Source organism: Sapajus apella, unplaced genomic scaffold, assembly GCF_009761245.1.
Source record: "Sapajus apella isolate SASKATOON/1434 unplaced genomic scaffold, GSC_monkey_1.0 scaffold98, whole genome shotgun sequence".
NCBI classification, from domain to species: domain Eukaryota; kingdom Metazoa; phylum Chordata; class Mammalia; order Primates; family Cebidae; genus Sapajus; species Sapajus apella.
In genome coordinates, this window is record NW_022437038.1 from 6,921,130 (window position 1) to 6,931,765 (window position 10,636).

Below are 10,636 nucleotides of genomic sequence, written 5' to 3' on the forward strand. Positions count from 1 at the left end.
GTTCCATTAAACAGGTTCTTCAGTGCACCTAGGACTGTGCTACAGGCTATGAGGGACAGATTCATAGACCACACCCTCAAAGATTGTGTGACCTGATGGGAAGATAATATTCAGTGTGAGAATACACGACAATTAGGGCTTTGATAAGTCTTGGAAAACAGCCATCATCTTGGTACCCAAGGAAGGAGGAGACTGTGATAATTGTGTTGAATGCATAGGATATGAATAATCTAAGAGGAACTACGGACCACAGCATGAAAACAGGAAATGAGTAATAATTATACAAGACCCATGGGGAGGCAGACCTGGCTAGATAACAGTTTGGTGCTTAAGCCATTGGCCATTGGGTGACTAGATAGACAGGTCAGGGAATATAACAAAGGGTCTAGACGGCTAGGATGAGGAGTTTGAGCTAGTTCCTGTAATAATAGGAAGCTAATGAAGGGGTTTTTTTCATGAGATGTTTCTGCAGGAGAACTCTAGGAGCTGTATATAGATGGATTTTATAGGATGTAGTGATGCAGTCACCTGACCAGTTCTTCCTGCTCACTGCACAGACAAAATCAATTCACTGAGGCCACAACATTGCCTTAAAGAAAGGGTTTAGGCTGGGCATAGTGGCTTACACCTGTAATCCCAGCACTTTGGGCAGCCGAGTTGAGCGGATCGCCTGAGGTCAGGAGTTCAAGACCAGACTGGCTAACATGGTGAAACCCCATCTCTATTAAAAATACAAAAATTAGCTGGGTGTAGTGGTAGTTGTCTGTAACCCCAGCTGCTCAGGAGGCTGAGGCAGGAGAATCACCTGAATCCAGGAGGCAGAGGTTGCAGTGAGCCAAGATCACACCACTGCACTCCAGCTTAGGTGACAAAGCGAGACTCCGTCTCAATAAAAAAGAAAAAAAAAAGAGTTTAATTGATGAGAGGTCAGCCATACCATGTAGGAGATGGAGTTATTACTCACATCAATCTCCCTGAATTATATGTATAGATAGCTCTACGTCTTTTATCACCTCCTGTTCCCCTTTGGTTGGGGATGCAATCATAGGGGTGTGGAGAATGATCCTCTTGGGCTGAGTCTGCTCCTGGGTTGGGGCACAGTAGGTGTGAGGTGGAACAATTCAGTAGGTGTGGGGTGGGACTCAGAAATCCATATTTGTTACACTCATCCAAGCTGATTATGTTGCAGATGTGCCCCAACCATATTTTGAGAAACTTTTGCAGTATGCAATATAGCTTATGTAGCACAGAAACTTATGACCTCCCATCTGAATGTATGCAGCAGTCTTCCTCAGCTTCCAGGTCACTGAAACTGTGTTTGCAAAATGATGACATTAAGAGAAATCTGACATAGTTTATTCCATCTTGCCTTTTAACTTCCAAGCTGTCCTTGGTCATCCCTGGGCATGGGCCATGCTAACTTTGGGAGAAAGTTAGTTTATAGTTTAAATGATAACAGCCTTTCCCAAAAACTAAACCATCCTTGTGAAACTAATGAAAGGCCACCAACCAGGTTAGAAGGATGAAAGAGGCCTGCTTTCTACTAAGACGTAGGCATAGTTAGTTAAATGATTACCAGCCATTATTCCAGAGGTCACAAAATGTGCAACTATTCCAATTACTCCTGCAGATAACATGACTATTGTAGAACCTAAGATTGGCCTTTTGAGATGTCTCCAGGTTTCTTACATGTCCGACACCCATGGCTCCACCTGTAACCACCAACCACTCCTGTGGTGCCATCCAGAAGTGACTCAGCACAAGAGGAGAGCTTCCAATCCCTATAATTTCATCTTCTGAAGAGATCGAGACCGGCCGGGCGCGGTGGCTCACGCCTGTAATCCCAGCACTTTGGGAGGCCGAGGCGGGTGGATCACGAGGTCAAGAGATTGAGACCATCCTGGTCAACATGGTGAAACCCCGTCTCTACTAAAAATACAAAAAATCAGCTGAGCATGGTGGCGCATGCCTGTAATCCCAGCTACTCAGGAGGCTGAGGCAGAAGAATTGCCTGAACCCAGGAGGCGGAGGTTGCGGTGAGCCGAGATCGCGCCATTGCACTCCAGCCTGGGCAACACGAGTGAAACTCCGTCTCAAAAAAAAAAAAAAAAAATTTCATCTTCTATCCAAGCAATCAGCACCTATTGCCTAGCTACCCCCACCTCTTCCCCCAAACTACCTTTGAAAAACTCTTAACCTCTCCTCTTGTGCTCTCCTGTTAATGGCAGGCGGTGGCCCCTGAGGTTGTCACAAATAACCGCTTCCCGCACAGGGAAAGTCTCCCCTGCCTCCCACTTTCTGCTCACCACCAGTGCCAGAGCTTGCCAGCATGTCTGTGGTACCTCCCAATCACTCGCAGACCGGCTGGTCCCTGGGGGTCCCTTGGTTCGGCAACAAGTACATCCAGCAGACCAAACCCCTCACCCTGGCGTGTACCATCAACCTGTACCCTCTTACCAATTATACTTTTGGTACAAATAGCCTCTCTACGAGAAGGACAGTTCTGTTGCAGCCAGATTTCAGCACATGAGGGAAGAATTTGATTAAATTGGAATGAGGAGGACTGTAGAAGAGGCTCTAATTGTACATGAGCATCGGTTACCCCATGTGTTACTGCTACAGCTGGAAAAAACTTTCTTCAAACTACCTGGTGGTAAACTTAACCCAGGAGAAGATGAAGTTGAAGGACTGAAATGCTTAATGACGGAGATACTGTGTCGTCAGGATAGAGTTCTGCAAGACTGGGTCATTGATGACTGCATTGGTAACTGGTGGAGAACAACTTTTGAACCTCCTCAGTATCCATATATTCCTGCACATGTTACAAAACCTAAGGAACATAAGAAGTTGTTTCTGGTTCAGCTGCAAGAAAAAGCTTTGTTTGCAGTCCCTAAAAATTACAAGCTGGTAGCTGCACCATTGTTTGAATTGCATGACAAAGCACCAGGATATGGACCCATTATTTCTAGTCTCCCTCAGCTGTTGAGCAGGTTAAATTTTATACACAGCTGAATTCCTGCCCAGTGGAGAAGTAAAAGAAGCCTCTTGTCTCTGTGAGCATAGCTACATACAGTGTGGAATAACTGTGGTAGAAAAGTTTTTTTAGTTTTATCTCCTTTGCGATCCCAAAATTGCCACCTACTTTCTATCATTTGAATAGTGAAATTAATATGAAGAACTAGATAGTGGTGTAAACAAATATGATAATGTTTATTTACTTTTGGTTCTACTCATACTTTTTTGTACAACATTAAAGAAAATGGACTTCTTTTTTCATTTTAATTTCTCATTCAACTTCTAAAATTCTTTAAAGAAAAAAGAAAAAGAAAAAGAAAACCCCCTAACCTTCGATACATTGAGGAGATGGCTTGGTCGGCCTGGTGTCAATTAAACTCTTTCCTACTGAAATGCCATGGTCGCCAGGGGCAGTGGCTCACGCCTGTAATCCCAGCACTTTGGGAGGCTGAGGTGGGCAGACCACAAGGTCAGCTGTTCAAGACCGGCCTGGCCCACGTAGTGAAGCCCCATCTCTACTAAAAATACAAATATTAGCTGAGCATGGTGGCAGGTGCTTGTAGTCCCAGCTACTCGGGAGGCTGAGGCAGGAGAATCACTTGAACCCAGGAGGCGGAGATTGCTGTGAGACAAGATCGTGCCATTGTACTCCAGCCTGGGCAACAAGAGCAAAACTCCATCTAGAAAGGAAGTGAAGGGAGGGGAGGGGAGGGAAGGGGAGGGGAAAGGGTCATGGTCTATTTTGTTTGTGCAGTGGGCAGGAAGAACCCATAGGGTGGTTACAGGGTTCAGGAACATTTAGGTTAGTAACAAGCATATTAGGTGATGCCCATTAAAATCTGAGCTCTGGCCAGGGACAGTGGCTCACGCCTGTAATCCCAGCACTTTGGGAGGCTGAGGCAGGCGGATCACTTGAGGTCGGGAGTTCAAGACCAGCCTGGCCATCATGGTGAAACCCTGTCTCTACTAAGAAAAAACAGCAAAAAATTAGCTGACATAGTGGCATGTGCCTGTAATCCCAGCTACTCCAGAGGTTGAGGCACAAGATTCACTTAAACCTAGGAGGCGGAGGTTGCTGTGAGCCGAGATGGAATCACCGTACTCCAGCCTGGGCGACAGAGCAAGACTTCATCTCAAGAAAAAAAAAAAAGAAAAAAAAAGAAAAGAAAAAAAAATCAAACCATAAAAGCCCTAGAATAAGACATAGATGATTATGCATCTGAAATTTGGGTGGGAGCAGACATTATAAACTTAAAAGCAGCAGAAAAAAAACACTAAGTAGGCAGATTTTACAACATAACCTTAAGAACTTGACATTACAAAACTATAATTAACAAAGTGAAATAATAAAAAAACAAGCAGAAAAATATATACAAGTATAGCAAAGAGTCATTATCTTTCTTGATAAAAAGTTTACATAAACTTACAAGAAGAACATGATGTCCCCAGTGAAGACCTTGTTAAAGGCATGGAGAGAGAATTTCCAGGAAAAGTGATTGCTCAATAAGGTGTTGTGTTCTACCTCACTAGTAATGAAGAACACGCAAAGTATACACACTAGATAATACTATTTTACCTGTGAAGTTGATGAAGATTTAAAAAGAACTGGCCAGGCGCTGTAGCTCATACCTGTAATCCCAGCACTTTGGGAGGCTGAGGCAGGCGGATCACTGGAGGTCAGGAGTTGGAGACCAGCCTGATCAACGTGGAGAAACCCCTCTACTAAAAATACAAAAAATTAGCTGGGTGTGGTGGCACATGCCTGTAATCCCAGCCACTCAGGATGCTGAGGCAGGAGAATCGTTGAACGTGGAAGGCAGAGGTTGCAGTGAGCCAAGATCATGCCATTGCACTCCAGCCTGGGCAACAAGAGCAAAACTCGGTCTCAAAAAATAAAGAAAGAAAGAAGGAACTGTGCCAGGCACAGTGGCTCACACATGTAATCCCAGCACTTTGGGAGGCTGAGGCGAGAGGATCACTTGAGCCCAGGAGTTTGAGACCAGCTCGGGCAACATCAAGAGACCACGACACTACAAAAAAATTTTAAAAATTAGCTAGGTATTGTGGTGCATGCTCGTGGTCCCAGCTAGCAGGAGGCTGAGATGGGAGAATTGCTTCAGCCCAGGAAGTCAAGATGACAGTGAGCCATGACAGTGCTAGTGCACTCCAGCCTGGGTGACAGGCAGCGTGACTCTGTCAAAAAAAAAAAAAAAAAAAAAAAAAAAAAAAAAAATATATATATATATATATATATATATATATATATCTCTCAAAGTAGACCATGGGCAGTGGGGCAGAAACCCTCATACACTGCCAGTGAGATTGTAAATTGATGCTTCCTAGAAAGCAAATAGAATCACTAGTCTTAAAAAATCTTGTAGCATTTGCCCCAGAAATTCTCCCTCTAGGAATCTAGTATAAGAAAATAGAGATATGGGCAGGGTGAGGTGGCTCATGCCTGTAATCCCAGCACTTTGGGAAGCTAAACTGGGCGGATCTGTTGAGGTGAGGGGTTCCAGAGCAGACTGGCCAACATGGCAAAACCCCTTCTTTACTAAAAATAAAGAAAAAGTTAGCCAGGTGTGGTGGCACGCACCTATAATCTCAGCTACCTGGGAGGCTGAGGTGGGAGAATTGCTTGAACCCATGAGGTGGAGGTTGAAGTGAGCCAAGATCACACCACTGCACTCCAGCCTGGGTGACAGAATGATTCTGTCTCAATAAAAAATAATAATAATAAAAAGGGCCAGGAGCAGTGGCTCACGCCTGTAATCCCAGCACTTTGGGAGGCGGAGGTAGGTGGATCACCTGGGTCAGGAGTTCAGACCAGACTGACCAACATGGAGAAACCTTGTCTCTACTAAAAATACAAAATATACAAAATTAGCTGGGCGTGGTGGCTCATGCCTGTAATCCCAGCTACTCGGGAAGCTGATGCAGGAGAATCGCTTGAACCCAGGAGGTGGAGGTTGTGGTGAGCTAAGATCATGCCATCGCACTCCAGCCTGCATAATAATGATAATAATAAGATACTGGCTTACAAGTCAAATACCAGTGAGGAGAAATATAGTTTCTAGTGACAGGAATTATCTATTATTTAGGGTCATACCTATCAGATATTAATATACCTGGGAAACCAAGCTAGTAATCAGAAGGTCACTTGTAATTTGAACAAATGGGGCTGAATGGCTTTTTGTTTTGTTTTGTTTTGAGGTTTCACTCTTGTTGCCTAGGCTGGAGTGCAATAGCGCAATCTAGGCTCGCTGCAACCTCCACCTCACTGGTTCAAGCACTTTTCCTGCCTCAGCCTCCCAAGTAGCTGGGATTACAGGCATGTGCCGCCACGCCTGGCTAATCTTTGTATTTTTAGTAGAGATGAGGTTTTGCCATGTTGGCCAGGTTGGTTTCGAACTCCTGACCTCAAGTAATCTGCCCGTCTCAGCCTCCCAAAGTGTTGAGATTACAGGCGTGAGCCACCGTGCCCGCCCAGCTGAATGATTTTAAGGAAGGTCTTTGGGTTATTTATAACATGTGTACCAGATCAGTGCTTCTGTCACTTGAATAGTACTGCATAAACACTGACTCTCCCAATGTTATTTTTTCCACCATCTCTAACTAGTTATCAGAATCTTCTGTCATTGCAATATTACCTGCCTCCTGTTCTCATTACATGTCACAGTTTCCAAGGTAACAGCTGTCTTACATGAATTACATTCTAGGTTGGTAGCTCCCAGGTGAGATATTGGGAAGCATCTTAATCTTATTTGCATATATCTACAAATTATATTTACCAGAAGTCTCTTCTGAGAACAGTCACAGATGGCTAGTTTTATCCACTGTGAGCCTTTTTTTTTTTAAATTTTTTCAGTTGAAGGGTTTATTATTTCCCCAATTATGTGTCTGAATTTTCTCTAAACTGTATCTCTTAAATTTGGAGATACACATTACTGTGTCGGCCCTTCATTTCACTGATAAACATCAAGGGTTTTTTGAAGATAGTACTTAGGAGAATGGTACGGCCACGTACAAAAATAGGGAAATCGGCCGGACGCAGTTGGCTCATCCCTATAATCTCAGCACTTTGGGAGGCCAACATGGGTGGATCACCTGAGGTCAGAAGTCCGAGAGCAGTCTTATGAACATGGAGAAACTTGTCTCTACTAAAAATACAAAAAAAATTAGCTGGGCCTGGTGGCACCTGCCTGTAATCCCAGCTACTTGGGAGGCTGAAGCAGGAGAATTGCTGGAACCTGGGAGGCAGAGGTTGCCTCAAGCCAAGATCATGCCATTGCACTCCAGCCTGGGCAACAAGAGCAAAACCTGGTCTCAAAAAGAAGGGAATCAGAGAGGTAGTCTTTTGGGAGAGGGAGGAAATAGTGGAATTGAGTGAAGGTTCAGTGGGCATGTAGAGAAAAAGTTAACATAATAGGAAAGCTCTTATGTTGTATGTGGTGGGGAATTAGCCTGGAAACTGTCACCAAACTACCTACCTACCTTTATAGTGCTGGTTTCTAGGGTAACACAGATATTTACTACCTTACATTTACATGGGTGGTGCTGATGTTCATTTTCTCACTTTTTACAGTCCCAACCCTTTACTTTTTATAGTGTTGAAATTTGCATTTCAATGTTAATAGGATTCCAGTACTGGTGGCTCATTCCTCAAAGCTAGATGTAGAGAAATAGTATAGGAACTTCTATCCTGGGTCCTGCTCCACACTGGATTGTCATCAGTACATAATCCTGGGCTTCATGCCTGGGACTCAACACCAACGGCATAAATTCTACAGCTACCCAGAGGCTATAATTTCCATCCCCTCCAAGTCATCCTCAGTAAACCCTTGATAAAGACACTAGCTTCTACTTTTCTTCCTTTTTTCCCCCCTTAGACTAGTCAAGTGAAGCAGTGGGAGTGGAGAAGTCTACTTTCTTTTTTTTTTTTGAAATAGGATCTCCTTCTGGCACCCAGGCTGGAGTGCAGTGGCGTGATCACAGTTCATTGCAGCCTCGGCCTCCTGGGCTCAAGTGGTCCTCTCATCTCAGCCTCCCGAGTAGCTGGGACCACAGACACAGACCACCACACCCAACTAATTTTTTTTTTTTTTTTTTGAGACAGAGTCTCGCTCTGTCTCCCAGGCTGGAGTGCAGTGGCAAGATCTGGCTCACTGCATCTTCCGCCTACCAGGTTCAAGCAATGAGAATTGCCTCAGCCTCCCTAGTAGCTGGGATTACAGGCATGCACTACCACACCTGACTACTTTTTATTTATTTTTAGTAGAGACAGGGTTTCACCATGTTGCCCAGGCTGGTCTCGAACTCCTGACTTCAAGTGACCCACCTGCCTGGGCCTCCCAAAATGCTGGGATTACAGGCGTTAGCCGCTATGCCCAGCCCCACCTAATTTATTTTTTTAATTTTTAGTAGAGACACTACATTCACCATGTTGTCCAGGCTGGTCTTGAACTCCTGGGCTCAAGTGGTCCTCCCAGCTTGGCCTCTCAAAGTGCTGGGATTACAGGGGTGAGCCACCTCACCTGGTCTTTTTTGTTTGTTTTAACATTATTTTAGGTTCAGGGGTACATGTGCAGGTTTGTTATAGAGATAAACTGGGTGTCTCGAGGGTTTGGTGTACAGATTATTTTATCACCCAGGTAGTAAGCACAGTACCTGTTAGGTAGTTTTTCTTTTTTCTTTTTCTTTCTTCTTCTTTTTTTTTTTTTTTTTTTGAAACAGGATCCCCCTCTGTCACCCAGGCTGGAGTGCAGTGGCACAATCTCAACTCACTACAACCTCCACCTCCCAGGTTCAAGAGATTCTCTTGCTTCAGCCTCCTGAATAGCTGGGACTACAGGCACACCCTGACCTCAAGTGATCTGCCTGCCTCAGCCTCCCAGAATGGTGGGATTACAAGCATGAGCCACAGCACCCAGCCCCCGTAGGTAGTTTTTCAATCCTCCTCCCGCCCTCCACCATTCACCCTCCACTACCAGACCCTGGTGTTTACTGTTCCCCTCTTTGTGTCCATGTGTACTCAATGTTTAGTTCCCACTTATAAGTTAGAACATGCGGTATTTGGTTTTCTGTTCCTGCATTAGTTCGAGTAGGATATGATCTTGTTCTTTTTTATGGCAGCATAAAATTTCATGGTGTAGGCCGAGCAAGGTGGCTCCAGCCTGTAATCCCAGTACTTTTGGGAGGCCAAGGTGGGAGGATCATGAGGTCAAGAGATCAAGATCATCCTGGTAAACATGGTGAAACGCTGCCTCTACTAAAAAAAAAAAAAAATTAGCCGGGCATGGTGGCGGGTACCTGTAATCCTAGCTACTCAGGAGGCTAAGGCGGGAGAATCACTTGAACCCGGGAGGTGGAAGTTGCAGTGAGCCAAGATTGCACTATTGTACTCCACTCTGGGTGACACAGCAAGACTCCATCTGAAAAAAAAAAAAAAAAGAATTTCTTGGTGTATATGTACCATATTTTCTTGATCCAGTCTATCATTGATGGGCATTTAGGTTGACTCCATATCTTTGTTTCCCCTCACTTTTATGTTCCATGATTCTGTAAAGAAACTGGTAGATGAAACACTCTCTGCTCCATCCACATTTCATTGTCAAGATGTGTTATTTGATTTCTAAACTTTTTTTTTTTTTGAGACAGAGTCTCACTGTGTTTCCCAGGCTGGAGTGCAGTGGTGTGATCTCAGCTGACTGCAACCTCCGACTCCTGAGTTCAAGCGATTCTCCTGCCTCAGCCTCTCAAGTAGCTGGGATTACAGGCATGTGCCACCATGCCCGGCTAATTTTTATATTTTTAGAAGAGACGTGGTTTCGCCATGTTGGCCAAGTGGTCTTGAACCTCTAATCTCAGATGGTCTGCCCCTCTCGACCTCCTAAAGTGCTAGGATTACAGGTGTGAGTCACTGCGCCCAGCCAGTTTCTGAACTTATAATTAGGACTTTTGCCAAAGGAAAACAATTATGTTGGAAATTAAAATGATTACCCAGGGCTGGGCGCGGTGGCTCAAGCCTGTAATCCCAGCACTTTGGGAGGCCGAGGCGGGTGGATCACAAGGTCAAGAGATCAAGACCATCCTGGTCAACATGGTGAAACCCCGTCTCTACTAAAAAAAAAAAATACAAAACATTAGCTGGGCATGGTGGCGCGTGCCTGTAATCCCAGCTACTCAGGAGGCTGAGGCAGAAGAATTGCCTGAACCCAGGAGGCGGAGGTTGCAGTGAGCCGAGATCGTGCCATTGCACTCCAGCCTGGGTAGCATGAGTGAAACTCCGTCTAAAAAAAAAAAAAAAAAAGAGATCGAGACCATCCTGGTCAACATGGTGAAACCCCGTCTCTACCAAAAATACAAAAAATTAGCTGGGCATGGTGGTGTGTGCCTGTAATCCCAGCTACTCAGGAGGCTGAGGCAGGAGAATTGCCTGAACCCAGGAGGCGGAGGTTGCGGTGAGCCAAGATCGCGCCACTCCACTCCCGCGTGGATAACATGAAAAAAGCCTCCTTTACAAAAAAAAAAAAAAAAAAATCATTACCCAGAACTACACTTGTAATAATAGTGAATATTAAATATGTATTGAATCCTTACTCTGTACCTCACACCATGCTAA

General features: G+C 44.7%; 1 pseudogene across 1 annotated transcript; it reads left to right on the plus strand.

The window, feature by feature from the left end:
• The first annotated feature begins 2,329 nt into the window (after positions 1–2,329).
• On the plus strand, positions 2,330–3,308 carry LOC116536095 (annotated as a pseudogene). Its single transcript, XR_004262478.1, has one exon. The product of XR_004262478.1 is annotated as a cleavage and polyadenylation specificity factor subunit 5 pseudogene (transcript).
• The last annotated feature ends 7,328 nt before the right edge of the window (positions 3,309–10,636 follow it).